At 36.4% G+C, this 16,314-nt stretch overlaps 1 protein-coding gene across 12 annotated transcripts in view; it reads right to left on the bottom strand.

Moving 5' to 3' along the window:
- LOC135199317 (ras-related protein Rap-1b-like) overlaps positions 1 to 16,314 on the bottom strand; it is a 653,366-nt gene that overhangs the window by 70,216 nt on the left and 566,836 nt on the right. For 9 of the 12 annotated variants that reach the window (XM_064227240.1, XM_064227278.1, XM_064227234.1 and 6 more), the window contains one exon: positions 14,029 to 14,078. The gene's annotated coding sequence lies outside the window, so the exon portion shown is untranslated. Of the gene's footprint in view, positions 1 to 14,028; positions 14,081 to 16,314 lie in introns of all 12 variants that reach the window. The other 3 variants (XM_064227261.1, XM_064227287.1, XM_064227296.1) reach the window with 1 other exon arrangement.

Below are 16,314 nucleotides of genomic sequence, written 5' to 3'. Positions count from 1 at the left end.
AGTCCCTGCTATTTTGTTAAGAAAGTAGTTCATTCTATCACAAAGCCACTTGCAATATTATTAAGACAAAGTGTAGATACAGGCAAGATTTATGATGAGCACAAATTAGCATATATCACCCCTACTTTCAAAAGTGGATCAAGACTAGAGGCAAGTAATTATAGGCCTGTGAGTCTAACATCACATATTATGAAAGTGTATGAAAGGGTAATGAAGAAAAATATTATGAAACATTTAATAAAAAATAATTTGTTTTAATATAGGACAACACGGTTTCGTACCCGGAAAAAGTACACAACAAACCCAACGTTAGTCCACCGTGAGAACATATTCAAAAATATGAAAAGCGGAAATGAAACAGATGTGGTTTATCTAGACTTTGCAAAAGCTTTTTGACAAAGTAGACCATAATATATTAGCAAAGAAAATTAGAAAACACAATATCGTAGATAAAGTAGGAAGATGGTTAAAAGAATTTTTACACAACAGAAAACAGATAGTTATTGCAAACGATGAGAAATCGGATGAAACCAAGGTAATATCCGGGGTGCCACAAGGTACGGTGCTAGCTGCAATATTGTTTGTTATTATGATTGAAGACATAGACAGTAATGTTAAGGATTCGGTAGTGAGTAGTTTCGCTGATGACACAAGAATAAGTAGAGAAATTACTTGTGATGAAGATAGGAACGCTCTACAAAGAGACCTTAACAAAGTATATGATTTGGGCAGAGGTAAATAGGATGGTATTTAACTCTGATAAATTTGAATCAATAAATTATGGAGACAGAGAAGGAAAGCTATATGCATATCAGGGGACCTAATAATGAGACAATCACATAAATAAGGAAGCAGTTAAGACCATGGTGTGATGATGAATAGGGAACATGTTATGCAATGATCAAATAGCAATTCTGTTGGCAAAATGTAAAGCAAAAATGGGAATGTTTGTACGGCACTTCAAAACAAGAAAAGCTGAACACATGAATTATGCTTTACTAAAAACATATGTTCGTCAGTCCACTTGAATATTGCAATATGATATGGTACCCCACACTATCAAAAGGATATTGCACAAATAGAGAAGTGTACAAAGGTCCTTTACAGCTAGAATAGAAGAAGTTAAGGACCTAGACTACTGGGAAAGACTACAATCCTTAAAATTATATAGTCTAGAAAGGAGAAGAGAACGCTACATGATAATTCAGGCATGGAAACAGATAGAAGGAATAACAGAAAATATCATGGAACTAAAAATATCAGAAAGAGCAAGCAGAGGTAGATTAATAGTGCCCAAAACTATACCAGGAAAAATAAGGAAAGCACACAGGACATTAATCCACTACGCACACCGCATCGATAATGCAGCGTCTATTCAATGCGTTGCCAGCTCATCTGAGGAATATATCAGGAGTGAGCGTAGATGTGTTTAAGAATAAGCTCGACAAATATCTAAACTGCATCCCAGACCATCCAAGATTGGAAGATGCAAATATACCGGAAGATGTACTAGCAACTCTCTGGTAGACATTAGAGGCGCCTCACACTGAGGGACCTGGGGCCAACCGAACGAACTGTAAGGTCTGTAAGGTAAGTAAGGTCTCTCTCTCTCTCTCTCCTCTCTCTCTCTCTCTCTCTTTTACCAGCGAGTAAAAAAAATGGCGCAGGATGTAAACCACCGAATGCAGACCAAGTGGAAAAACCAGGGAGATACATCATCGAAAAGGATCAGGCACCAAAATCCCTCTCTATGATTAATGGAGGGAGATGGTGAGGTAAATCTCTCTCTCGGGTTCTCTTGCTTTCACTGTACCGATGCTGGGGCAGGATAACAAACACACACACACACACATACATATATGCAAATAACCACATTTTGTATTTGTGTGAATGCTTATGTGTGTGCAAATAACCACAAATAATAATTTTGTGAATGCGTGCGTATGTATGTATGTATGTATGTATGTATGTATGTATGTATGTATGCATGCTATAACCACAAATAGTATTTTTGTGAATACGTATGTATGTATGTAAGCAAATAACCACAAATTGTATTTTTGTGAATGCGTATGTATGTATGTAAGCAAATAACCAAAAATTGTATTTTTGTGAATACGTATGTACGTATGTATGTATGCAAATGACCACAAATTGTATTTTCGTGAATTCATATGTATATATGTATGCAAATAACCATAACTTGTATTTTTGTGAATGCGTATGTACGTATGTATGTATGCAAATAACCACAAATTGTATTTTTGTGAATGCGTATGTATGTAAGCAAATAACCACAAATTGTATTTTTGTGAATACTTATGTATGTATGTAAGCAAATAACCACAAATTGTATTTTTGTGAATGCATATGTATGTAGGTATATGTATGCAAATAACCACAAATTGTATTTATGTGAATGCATATGTATGTACGTATATAAATATATGTGTATGTATGTATGTATAAAGGTATGCATATATAGATGTGTGTATACATATACATATATAATAGCCTATATTATAGTCGTATTCCACAGAGGAAAATGAAAATAGTTTCTCATTTTCCTATGTGGAATACAACTGAATTACCATATCTTCGTGCCTAAGAAAATTACCAGTACTATATTATATATTATGCTTAAAAATCACAGTAGATGCACGTGTCTTCAGTATACGAATTTTATACAACGAATCTAGTGGGTTAAATAAATAAAGTTCCAAAATAACTTGATTCGTTTTCAAGATATCTTGAAAAAAAAAAATCCACACACGCCCACTGTAAAATTCTGACAGGAAGGAATTAATTTACTCAAAATTCAAGAATGTGAAATTTTCCAAGAAAACTTAATTTAGAATAAAACAAAGCAAATTTTTGGAATAAACATTTTTTTGAGACACTTAACTGATTTAAATAAACCTGTTTCATTATCTATAAATAAAAAAAAACATTAAATGAAAAAATCAACAACTTTCAAAATATTTCAATAAACTTAAATAATTTAACTTAAAAAAACCATTAACTTTCAAAAATCATTTTCATCAACTCCTAACCGACTAACCTACACGAAATGACGATTTTCAAAATATATAAAGTAACGACAAACAGACAGACTTCAGAAAAAGATGGAAAAACACCTCAAATTCCGCAAAACATCCCCTCCGAGTCCACCCTAAAAGTTAGGGCGAAAATAAGAAAGGTTCCTGGACAAGATTGAGCCAAAAACCTGACGATGCCCTTTTATAATGAGCTCGAGATCAAACGGCCTTGTTATCGATGCTCTCTCTCCGTCGGGGGGACGGGGGACGCATATTTGCCAATTAAGGGGTTTAATTATCAAGATAATTCCTCACCATGATTTCAGAACGTTTCACGGGAGACTTCAGACGGATTCCCTCGTTACTGCAAAAATGCTGTATTAAGAGACTGAAGCTGGCTAATTTTTAGAATAAATAAAAAGTTTTTGAGACCCATAACTGATTAAAATAAAAACGTTTCAATACCTATAAATAAAAATATTTCCATAACTTTAAACAAAAAATCAACAACTTACAAAGAATTCAATAAATTTAAGCAAACAATAATTTAACTTTAAAAAAACCATTAATTTTCAATAAAGAATTTTCGGATATTTACATGTAAACACGTTTACGTTTTCTGTGATGGTACAAGTCGTGTAAGCGCATCAGTAAAAAAAAATTATATAGTTCAAAAGATTAAAACCAAACGTGATTATGGTCTCACCAGGAACATTTTCAGCTCGTAAATAATTTCCTGTTTACAAGTTAAGAAGAAAATAGCAATACGGAATTAATCACCTCATTAAAGGAATGAAGCAAAAAAAAAAATACCTAGGTCTGTTTTGAGAGAGAGAGAGAGAGAGAGAGAGAGAGAGAGAGAGAGAGAGAGAGAGAGAGAGAGAGAGAGAGTCTATAAATCTGGTCTTCACCCCCTGACTTTTGTGTTGAAGGATCTACTGCAGGAGGTGCAGTGCCAAAACTTAACCCCGCCCCCCAACGCCACTACCCGCCCAACCCCCCACAAAAAAAAAAAAAAAAAATCAAAAAAAAAAAAAAAAAAAATTGGCTGTCACAGATATATTAACTGCATGAAAAAGTCTTGCATATAAGAATTCGTTTATTGAATTTAAGGTCCTGTGTTCCTGAATATTCATTAAAGCAGTGTTATTATTTAGACAATGGCTGTTAAGAAAGAAAATTTCTGTTATATCTTTTTATTTTCTTCCTTTTTTAAACAAGCTACACGACGCAAACCTAACGCGACTCTGAAGTTTGGAATATCGAAATTAAAGTTTTCTTTCTTCAACAACTCTCGTTTTCTTTGCCGAGAAATTGGATAGGTAACTCGATTAGTTACCATCGTACTATTCAATCAACTTACTAAAGGAAAACTTTCCTAGTAGAAGCGACCACCACGACCAACGATTTCAATTGTGGTCGCACAGACAATGAAATGCCTAGGCCACTAAATTTAGGAAAGTGTGTGGCTGCGTATCACGCATTATTAACATAATTCGAGATATTAGCACCTGGAATTAAATGTCTAAGTATTCTCTACAGAAAATATTCTTGTACGACCCCTGAAGTATGTTTCCACGAACCAATTCTTTGGGCGAATCTTGGCATTTTGAACTCGTAGGCCTACCGATGCTCGCGGGAGAAAAGGGACGCAAATTACCAGTTACGATAACCAAATCAGTCCAAGTCTATTTACCCGATATTAAACTAAATTGACCACACACCTGTATAAGCAGGACCCACCTACTCTCAGCCGGGCACTCTCAAATTATTTTTATTGGGTGAGTGTACATCCGCAAATAAATAAATTAAGACCTTTTACGAACAAACTGAAAACCCCCTTCAAACATCACTGGAATACATGAATGAAAACTGCGATTAACGAGAAAAATCTTAACGTGAACAGAGCCATTCGCCGAAAACACTACTGTGGTCCATTTGATATGCATCTCAATACGAAAAACATGAAACTAACAAGGGCCTTATCATTTTGATATAAAATCCAATCTATTGCAGGTCTTATACGTAGTTCTGAATCGAAAATAAACCAGACTGCTAGTTGCAAGCGTACCACTTACTTTTTATGGTGAGTAAAACAATATTCCATCATACAAAGCATTTAATAATATGGATAATTCTCCTCAATTTTCGTCCATGAATTTTTCGGGGGACGTAACTGTCAAAATGAACCTTTTAAAGGTGGAATTTCTTAGATATGAGAGGTTAGCAACGCCAATTAAAACTAATGATCAACAAACTCTGTACTTTTTGGACTCTGCGAAAGTGGGGAAAATAAATGATATACGCCGAATCACGACTGCCAAAGAATGATATGGCCAATTCTATTATTCATGTCATACGCTCTGCTAATATTATCATGATGATACAGGGTTATCATAAGGCTACACTAATCGAAAACAAATTTACCTATTGCTACTTCGGATGATCTCTCTCTCTCTCTCTCTCTCTCTCTCTCTCTCTCTCTCTCTCTCTCATACACACACACACATATATATAGGTATATATATAATCTATATATCCCTCTATATCTATATATATCTCTCTATACATATATATCTTTCAATACCTCTATATTATTATATATATATATATATATATATATATATATATATAATCAAGGAAGAATATATGTTCATTCAACGCTATACATAGCGTTGTATGACAGAGAGAGAGAGAGAGAGAGAGAGAGATTATGGCAAAGTAGGTCACGCAATATATACATAAGAAAAAGTTTTCACATATCAACCATCTGATAACCTAATCTTTTTAAACTATTTAGTATAAACTAATAAGCGATTTTTTAACATAACACTTGAAAAAAAAAAAAAACTACCTCCAACAGTTTGCGTTTAATGCCATATCTCCAATTAAACATGAACAGCTCTGAAAAATAGAAACTCTGGAAAAATTCATATGGATGAAAAAAAATATAAATAATATATATGTTTCTCTGATGCTAATCAAAACTCCAAAACGCTGATCAAAGGTTTCCAAAGCGAGTTTATGAAGGTTTTCTGGGATTTTTGTTTTTTTCTCTGAACTGTAAACACCAATATTTTACCTGGAATTTCCATATACGCTGAAGCATTAGGTTTGTTTCTTTGTACATATATACATATAACATAAACATACATATATATATATATATATATACATATATATATATATATATATATATATATATATATATATCATATACTACATATACATACATATACACACACATATAATACATTTATAAATATATATAATATATATATATATATATATAGTATATAGTTTATTTATACACGCGCGCATACACGCACGCACACCATAACACTGTACTTTATATACATCTATACAGATGGACTGATGAGTACTATTGCGTGCTTTTATGTGTACAAGTCTTCATACTATATATATATATATATATGATATATATATATATATATATATATATATATATATATATATATATATATATATATATATATATACATGTATATGTGTGTGTGTGTAAATGCGAGCGTGCGTTTATACACACAGTCAATCAAAATGTCAGATTTCTCCAGTACACCCTCTTCGCCTCCCAGCCAGTAGTATCACACTCCTTCAGCGGAATGAGCCTCCATCAAGCCCTTGATGACTCTGATGCAAAACCGTATTCCAAACCTTATACAAACCCCACTCCCTCCTCCTCCACCTCCTCCTCCTCCACCTCCTCCTCCTCCTCCTCCTCGTACATCAGCCCTCCCCATCCCACCCCCTCCTTCCAAGTAGCCTCCCCCCTTAATTAGCCAGCCCAAAGGTGCAATTTGATTTCATAATTAATTCCCCCGTAATCACTACAGACAAGAGGATATGCATAGCGCCGTTCGTTTCGGCAACGCCAACAATAATTTATTCTTGGACCCACTCCCCCACCGTTCCTACCAACCCCCCAAATTTGTTATGAGAGCCTTCTAGACCTCCAGTTCCAACCATCCCCCCCCCCCCCCCCACCACCCCGAAAACCCAGATGTTCACGACCTCTTTGCCGGGTATATGGCCATAATATTGGCCTCATTTACAAAGGCCGCGTTATTAGCCTCGTTTCCAAAGGCCACGTTTTCAAACCTTTCCAGGCTACGAAAGCTGGAAGGGTCGCAGTTTTTTTCCCCTTCTGAATGGCTACCAGATCAGCACATTATTTTTGATTAATTCTTGTAAAAAGGGAATACAATCCTTACGAAAATCCATTTAAATCAACTCGAACTCGCAGACACTAATGGTCACTGTGGAAAACCACTTCAAAAGCAAATATTCTTACGTCTGTGTGACCTCAATTGGTAAGGAATTGAATAGAATTTTAGGTCAAAGGTCAAGCACTAGGACCTACGAGATCATTCAGCGCACAAACGGAAATTGACAACAATAGGTTTGAAAGGTGTAACAGGAGAAGAAACTGGCAGTTGCACAATGAATCAATTGTTAGAAGACGGTGGAGAGTAAGATGGAAGAAAGAGAATATGAAAGGAGGTACAGTAAAAGGAACTAAAGGGATTGCAGCTGGGGCCGAAGGCACGCTGCAAAGAACCGTAAGTAACGCCTACAGTGCACCGCATGAGGTGCACTGACGGCACTACCACCCCTACGGCCTTCAATTTATAATGGAACTTGTCGAAAACAGCAGATACCAACAATGATCTATTAATCTGTAGAGTCCCTGAATGATGGCATACGTTAGTAAATTAAGGCGAGCGGAACCCGTAGATTTCACCAAACCAATTTCGTCTTGTCAATGGTCATATTCACGCGACCTAAGGAGATAGAGCGACCGTGCAATTAGCCCTATAATCTAAACTGGAAACTAAATCTATAAATTCTCTGATACCACGTCTGCTTCTGAACTTCAGTCGACGACAGATATACTATGCTATCAACAAATCGACGTGTAGGCATTAATAATAATAATAATAATAAAAGCTTGCAATTCCAGTGTCTAGAAAGCTTACAAAGTTAACGTTAATAAGAACATCAGTCTGAAATTTTTATTTAATTTGAAGATATCACTGAAGCCAGATAACGTAAATTACTTATTTGAATCACTGATAATAAAAAAATAATTAAAATTCTCTCTCTCTCTCTCTCTCTCTCTCTCTCTCTCTCTCTCTCTCTCTCTCTCTCTCATTTCATGAACACTATCATCATACGACGCAAAAAAGTAGAAATGTTTTGTTTAAAACTTTTTCGGACGCAAGGTAGAAGTTGGAATTAATTTTTCATAAAAAGTTCCAGTTGCCAACTAACGCAACGCTTTTCATAAAAAGTAGACGCATGCAAATTTCAGTCAATTGCATTTACCCCCTACCCCCCACCCCCTGTCCTTCCTGTCCCGTTGTGGTCCTATAGCCTCTCGCATCTGACATCACGACTGTTGCAAGTTCCTTTATGGAGGGTGGTGAGTGATGCTTCTTCCTCCCCAGTGCTCCCATGGACCACGGGTCTCACTGTGACTCATTGCTTTCTAATATATATATATATATATAATATATATATATAATATATATATATAGATATATATATATTATATATATTTCAATAACAAAGAACATTTGTTTAATACCACACTTAACCATCCTTTTATCCGGGCCAATTACTGGCTAGAACTTTAGATAAAGAAATCGCTTCTAAGGAAAATACAACATGCGCTTAAAATTTTAACATATTTAAAAAAATTGTAAATAGTCAGCATCATTACTTTTTATAATTCAATTCCTTGTAACCATTAGAAAGAAAGATGGCGGCACGTGCAAACAACCAACCCCCTCCCAATAAATGCTGATTATTCAAGGTAATATGCATAGGTAACTAACTACCTTGGTGTCCTACATCACAAACACAGATGTAATATTTTATATAATCAAAATATTTTTCAAAAATAATTGTAGTCCCAAAACTCTATATGCCATCCTTTGCCCATCAGCACCACTGGGAGGGCGTGGTGGGCAGTGTGTGGGCGGGGGGGCGGGGGGGAATGAACCTTCAATAAAATTACCAACTCGCCCAGGCGTCCTACATTACAGAGACAGACGTCATATTTAAATAAAAATAATAAAATAATAATTGTAGACCCAAAACACTCTATGATCATCCTTTGCCATCAGCACCAGTGGGGAGGTGGAGGTGGGAGGTGAGTGTTAGGGGAGGGGGAGGGGGGCCCAGGAAATGAATCTTCAATAAAAATTACCAACTCCCCCCCCCCCCCCCCCCCCCCCCCCCCCCCCCCCCCCCCCCCCCCCCCCCGCCCTCCCCCCCCCCCCCCCCCACGGGTCCTCCTCCAAACTTTTCCTTAGAACTCCCCAACAGCCAGGTGCTCGTTTTATACCACCACGCGAGTCATTACGCCCTTCGTAAGAATGACGTACTGCATACATTATGGTCCTCTTTTTCTTTTTTTGTCTTTAGTTTGCATTCTCGTCATTTTCTCGTTACAGTGACTGAGGGGCTTCCATTACTAGTCTGGAAACGGGTATCATTTTTTTATATGCTTTTTAACAAGTTTTAGAAGTTATTTTTTTTTCCGTAAACTAAATCCACAAGAACACTAATAAAAAATACAGTTTCTTCGGCGCAATCGAGTTTCCTGTCCGGTGGCAGCATCAGCCTCGACCCATAAAACTCTTAGCCGCGGCCCCTGAAAGTCCACCACGGTGCGGTGGTGCCAGAAGTAAGATTATGGCTATCTTTAACCTTTAATAAAATAAAAACTACCGAGGCTAGATGGCTGCAATCTAGTATGCTTGATGATTGGAGGGTAGATGATCAACACACCAATTTGCAGCTCTCTAGCCTGAGTAGTTTTCAAGACTGTGGGCGGACGGGCAGACAAACTAAAATTTTATTTTTTTCAGTGCTGAAAAATTCATGGCCTCAGGTTGGAAGTTTAATTTCTTGGCAGACTCAAACTGCTTTTCAACATCTGGCAGGTTGACGAACTGGTGTTTAAAACCTTGGCAGATTAACATATCTGTAGGCATCTCCTGACCGGTATTCAACCACTGGCTGGAAAAATCATTTCACCTAATGCCGTTTAATATCAAGTGATTTGTCCTTAGTGGTTGAGCGCCTTGGTAAATTTCCAAATTGATTTTTCAACATTTGATTAAATTTTTGGACTGAAATTTAGCAATTTAGATCTAATGTGTTTAGTTTCGTGTTGCTGAGGTCAGCGTTAGAATATGAAACACAGCACTGAGCTTATGTCATGCAAGAATCAGTGCAAAAATCTAAATATCGTTATAGCAGTACTAATAGTAAAAGTAGACGTAGAAGTAGTAGTGGTGAAGTAGTGGAAGTAGTAGAAGTACTAGTAGCAGTAATGTTAGTAGTAGTAAAAGTAGTAGTAATTACCATTTCTTTGCATATACAGCCTTCCAAAACTGAAAGTAGTTCTAATGGTTAGAGACAATCTTGCGACACCGTTTGCTTAGTCTGTTGGTATTCAGGACACATTTTTGTCCACTGACGCTTGCCCCTACACACTAGAGTCTGTTGCAAGATTCATAAAGCTTTGTTTCATAAGTGGCAGAGGTATTACCCTAAAGACCGCCCCACCCTCACCTCCCACCCCTTTCATCCTTGATAGGATCGGACACGCAAAAGTTTAAAAGTAGCAATTCTCAACTGGAATTGAAATTAACATTTAGGCCAAAGGCAGAGTGCTGAGATCTATAAGGTCATTCAGCGTTGAAAGGAAAATTGAGTGTAGTGAACGTTTGAAATGTGTAATAGGAGGAAAACCTCAAAGAAGTTGCATTATGAAACAACTGTTGGGAGAGGGTGGGGTGGAAAGACGGAAGAAATATGTAAACGGAGGTAAAGTAAAATGTACAGTTCAAGAATTTTACTTGATTACGTAACTAACTGATTAGACTTATTGTCGTAACATTCCCCAAACAGCATCACATACCCCAGCAAACAGAGGAACAGAAAACCGTTCGAAGCAGGTAGCTTTTGACATCAACCGTTCATCCGAAAATGATTCGGCCATGCAATGGGTTCCAATTAACATCCAAAACGTGACCCCAAATTGGACCACTTAATAAGAGGCCAGACACAGGTTATTAGCAACGCAAAGGTGAGCATGCTGAGGCCAGCTCTGACCAATACTAACTGGTGCCCGGAGTTCGCCAAAGGATTTCGAGGGGATTGGGTATCCTGCAGAAAGATCTGCTGCTACCTGTTCTACTACGACGGAAAGCGAGGGTTAAGCAATTCGTATCAAACTATGGCACATACCTATGTATCCCTATAATACATACAAATATATTTATAATATATATATATATATTATAGTATGTATTTGACTATATAGTAGTTAATATATATTATATATATATATTATAGTGTACTATATACGTTAAATAATATCATGGGATGAGTATATAAATTTTATATATATATGGATATGTACGTGTATATATATACACATACATACATATATATATATATATATATATATATATATTGCCAAAGCTTCGCTTGTTACTCCCCTGATGTGGAGAAAGGGAGAAGTCTCCCTTAACACAACCACCGAGTGTGGAAAATATGCCCCCCCCCCCCCCACCCGCAAGTTTTTCATATTAAAAAAACTGCAGATACTGAAATTTGCTACTACTCTATACTACTACTGCTACTTGGTTCAAAATGCATTGGATTGCAGATAACAGACCCCAACGACAAATTTGAAATCAAGCCATCGGCGATTCTTATCTGGAACCAATTAAGGCTGGAGCCCTAAACCTAATTAATTTAGCGGTTCTAACAAGAGCGCTTTGCAGTATCCGTTGCGGTATAGTCACACGGAATGCGATATGAAAAATCGCTATAAAATATCAAAGTTGGGGACAAGGTACGAAATACGTTAAAACGGTTCTTACATTATTATCTGAATTTGAAGACAGTAAATGAACGAAAACGTTTGGTATTTGTTGCTGCTTAGAATATACACATCCAGGTAATGGCCAGAAGTTCGTATACTCGTATTGCGATGCTAGTGGCAAAGATAAGTAATGTTTATCGAATTACAATCTACATTCTTTGGGTTAAATTGATTTTATTTTCTTACACATGCCTGTTTAGAATGAGGTCAAAATATAAAAGCAACGAACTAATAAAATTAGTCATATTCACACATGCACTGGGCGTTTGTCTAAAAAGTATTACTCCTCGACATTTTGTTTGACTGTATGGTATGTTTACGTTGCATGGAACCAGTGGTTATTCAGCAAAAGGACCAACGGCTTTACGTGACTTCCGAACCACACCGAGAGTGAATTTCCATCAGCAATACACATATCTCACACCTCAATGGAATGCCCAAGAATCGAACTCGCGGTCACTGAGGTGGCACGCTAACACCATACGAATCTCGCCACTGAGGCGCTCTTCGACTTTTTGGTCGAGACAAAATATTTGTTATTCTAGAGCAGTGCGCGCAACATATTTGAGGATGACGTCCCAACAGCGAAAAGCGTCACCAAAGGACTTTCTATCTGAAAGGACTCCGTATCTAGTCCCAAAAGAAGTCATGTCAATTGCAGAAGATATTCCCAAACCCCGTTTGATATTAAATCAAAAAGTGATATCATATGCTACTCTCGCTTTTCAACTAACTTCTCCCAAGGCTGACGATCATTCTTAAAATACTCAGCGCGTTCTCTCTAGGTTATATACAGAATAAATACACGAAAGAATAGCACCAGGCCTCTACCAAGCGGCAAGAGAATCGATTCTACGGGAACTTGGGTCATCTCTTGGGGCGAATGGGATGGATGTAAAAAGGTGAAAAATTGCCTCTTATAAAACAAATATCTGAAAATAAAAGGAGAAACCAATTGTCTCCTCTTACAATCACATTCCATAGTATCATTGGTTTGTGAAAATGACATAGTTCTCTCCTCTCCTCCTCCTTCTCCTCTCTCTCTCCCTCTCTCTCTCGGCTCTCGCCTCGCTCTCTCTCTCTCGTCTCTCTCTCTCTCTCTCAATCTCTCCTCCTCTTCCTCTTCCACTCGCTCTCTCTCTCTTATCTCTCTCTCTCTCTAAATAAATAAATAAATAAATAAAATATAATAAATAAATAAATATATAAATAAATAAATAAATAAATAAATAAACAAATAAATAAATGAATAAATAAACAAATAAATAAATTAAATAAATAAATAAATTGAATAAATAAAAAATAAATTAGAATAAATTTAAAAGTCATATAGTTTGAAAATCAGTACAAAGCTTTCAAGATTATCCTAATTTGGAATTTCCAAACGCACTACCAATCCCGTAACTGGTTCAATCTAATGCTTCAGTCTTCCTTAGAGCGCACATACGCGAGCAAATACATAACACATCCGGCGATACAAATTGCGCGTGACAGATTAATCTAAAAACCACGACCGTTGGCAAATGGCGTGGCAGACTGACGCAATAAAGGCATCAATGATTTTGCAAACGCTATGAAATACTGATGGTGAGTAAACAAGGGATGCGTTCATAAACGGGACAGAGTTAAGATGAAAAAGTCGAAATAATATGTAAGAAATGTTCAGTTTTAAGCCAAAAGGTTACATTTCAGAGGTTGGAATCTGCACAGCGCACAAGTATCAAGTTGAAGAACTGAAAATTGAAAACAATGGATGACACACATTTAGGGAACACGGGATAAATTTAAAGAAACCAAGAAAGCGCGCATTACGCTCCCGCGCGCCCCCATTACCCTCGTCGTACACTAATCATCTAACCCATTTTCTACATCTAGGACAGACCAACCTCGAACATAAAGGAAGGAAGTAAGTTCCATATCCTGAAGGGTATTGGTATTAAAAACCAAGTCGGCAGAAGAGTAAATTGCGATTTTATAACATAACTTACAGAGGATTTGTTTACAATAACAAACATTAGTTTATAATAACAAAGAAGAGTCCAGAGACAAACTTGGTGTACTAACCTGAGCTTAACTGTGGAGGGGCGATGTCCCACCGTTGTTGGTTTCCAATCCTGTGGAAAAAAGAAACTAGATCAGAATGGGCAATAATTTGAGACAAGTTAGAATGCTTCTCTCTCTCTCTCTCTCTCTCTCTCTCTCTCTTCCTCCCAAAAATATTTGTTCCTAATTTAATAATAAATTATATATCTATCTATTATCTATTATATATCTATATATTATATATATTATATATATTTGATATATATATATGATAATACCTAGCTATCTATCTATATATCTATCTATCTATATCTATCTATCTATCTTATATATATATACATATACATATATATATATCCTATATATATAGCTAATATATCACTAGCTATCTATCTATCTATCTATCATCTATCTATCTTATATATATATATATATATATATATATCTATATATATATATAAATATATATACAAATATTTTTTTTGTTATCTATATATATATATATATATAATATGTAAGCCGCGCGCGTATTTCGCTTAAGGGTTAAAGAAATACTAAAAACTTCAAAAGAACTGAATACAATCAAGAATGAAATTAAACCAGTCGAAATAGTGAATACCAAAGTCAAACGCCAAATCTGCTTGCTTAACTAAATACAAGTTCTTCAGTAGGATATAGATTCCTAACCACTCAACCTGAGACGAAGGGAAATCTCTGGGAGAAGTATTGAAACAAGAGTTACGATTCGAATTATAACTATATCGAATGGAATGTGAACAGTAACATTTCACCTTCAAGGCAAAATTTCCCCATGGTTTCAAAATTTCATATATTAAAAGAAAGTCTATTATATTAAAAATACAGAACACATTTGGATATCATCAATATGCTAACGGAGGGGCAAAATCAACTAATAAACGATTGCCACCTATTGGTGTTTGAATAATTTTTTGGAGGAGGAGGAGGAGGAAAGGAGGAGGGGGTGCAGGCAGAAGGGAGGAGGAAGGAGGAAGGAGCGGCCAGGCGCGCAGCAGCTCATCTTCTATATGGGCTAGAATGTTCGAGAAATGCGGGGGGAGGGGTGGAGGAGGAGGTGGTGGTTATGAATATTGAAATTTTATCACTTTCAACTTAAATATCCGAAATTTAAAGATCCACATTGTCGACTAGAATGCAATAAAAAGATCACACGACCTAAAAAATACCAGAATGAAACATCTGAACCATCACAACTACATTTTAAGTAATACTCGAAAATGAAGTCCAGCAAGTGAATTCAATTCTTTGTACAAAGCGCTCGTGATCTAACCCTTTGACAGAGCAGCAGCAGCAGCAGCAGCAGCAGCAGTAGCGAATTCCTCATTCCATTCCGACAACTCTTCCATTTAATTACATTTGGGCGTAATTGAATGGCGAGAACCACAAAAAGAAAACGGCCCACAAAAAGAAAACGGGGTAGTTAATTACGCGCCAATATTCCCAACCAATTCATCCCCCTCACTCGGCCAATAAAAGGAATATTAATTCATACTGCCTACGTGTATGGCACTAAAAGAAACTCAAATAATTTGTTCATAATAAACTCGACCTGCGTGAAAATGTTCATGATGATGATGATGATGATGATGATGATGATGTTCATAAATACTTTGATCTAATGAGCGACGAATCTAATACCAGTTATTTCCTTCTTCCTAAATTCACATCTCCCGTACTGCAATCCAACGACTAATATTTTCGTCTTTCGTGATAGCTAATACTCTGATATAAAATAGTCCAAAACTGTGTAATGAAAAGAGTTCAACGGTTCTTTTTTTGTTGGAGCTACGAGTGCCACTAGAATTAATATTTCATTAATATGGTAAATTAATTTCTTCAGTGATGAATGGCATTACATATTATTTTTCCAGATTGGGGACTAACGTAATTAGCTTAGGCACGTCTAAAACCTGACACAGGGGGGGGGGGGGGGAGGAGGAGGAGGAGGGAGAGGAGGCAAACTTGCCATGTCAAGTTCCATAAATTCCATAAATCTTAGAAAATGTATCAATAACATCCTCTAATTTATCATAAATTACACTGCAACACTAAGTAAAATTTAGGGCAAGGAAAGAAACGAAAGAGGCCAAGTCTGTTACAATTTAGACACTTTAAGTGTTTTGTTTTTATTTTTTAAAATTTTATTTTATTCTATTTTTTAACAGAAGGGGGCGAGACAAACACACAAATCTCTCTCTCTCTCTCTCTCTCTCTCTCTCTCTCTCTCTCTCTCTCTCTCTCTCTCACAACTTCATATTCAATTTCTGA

The sequence above is a fragment of the Macrobrachium nipponense genome, chromosome 23, assembly GCF_015104395.2.
Source record: "Macrobrachium nipponense isolate FS-2020 chromosome 23, ASM1510439v2, whole genome shotgun sequence".
NCBI lineage: Eukaryota > Metazoa > Arthropoda > Malacostraca > Decapoda > Palaemonidae > Macrobrachium > Macrobrachium nipponense.
This window is presented reverse-complemented; position numbering and strand designations above follow the sequence as displayed.